The following is a 723-nucleotide window of genomic DNA, read 5'->3' on the forward strand; positions in this document are numbered from 1 at the left end:
GGAGGGATGGAAGGAAGGATGGAGATTCCACCCCCTCAGAGAGGTTCTCCCCGGCTGCAGGAGCAGAACCTGCCCCGGGATCCGGGACCATCCGAGGGCTGAGCAGGCAGGGGAGGGGGGACCGGGATTCCATGGGCCGGAGGAGGCTCCTGGCAAATCCAGGTGGGCATTTTGCCCCTGGAGACCTCCGGTGCCGGATTTCCCATCATCCCAGGCCACCCCGAGCCACCCCTGGTATCTCCCACCCCTGGGAGACGGGAAGGGCCGGGAGAGCGGGAATGGGAAGGTCCCAGGGTGTGGAGCAGCCCCGGCCCGCCCTGATCCAAGGATTTGGGGAGCCCCAGGCCCGGAGCCGGCCTGGCTGGGCTGGAAACAGGATCTCCAGGGGGGATACAGTTACAGGTGACCCAGACAGACTCCAGTGTTTCCATCGGGGAAGGGAGCGGGGCTGGAACATGAATTATGGAACACTTGGAAAGGGAAGGCTGGGCAGACGCTGCTGAATAATTCATTCCTTCCTGCTCCTGCTGCCAGGGCTGGGAGCGATCCAGGGAAGGAGAATGGGAGGGATCCAGGGAATGAGAATGTTCTCCCAGGGCTGGGGGGGATCCAGGGAAGGAGAACGTTATCCCAGGATTGGGAGGGATCCAGAGGAGGAGAATGGGAGGGATCCAGGGAAGGAAAATGTTATCCCAGGATTGGGAGGGATCCAGGGAAGGAGAA

The sequence above is a fragment of the Corapipo altera genome, unplaced genomic scaffold (assembly GCF_003945725.1).
Source record: "Corapipo altera isolate COAL_440 unplaced genomic scaffold, ASM394572v1 61156, whole genome shotgun sequence".
In the NCBI taxonomy this organism is placed as follows: Eukaryota; Metazoa; Chordata; class Aves; order Passeriformes; family Pipridae; genus Corapipo; species Corapipo altera.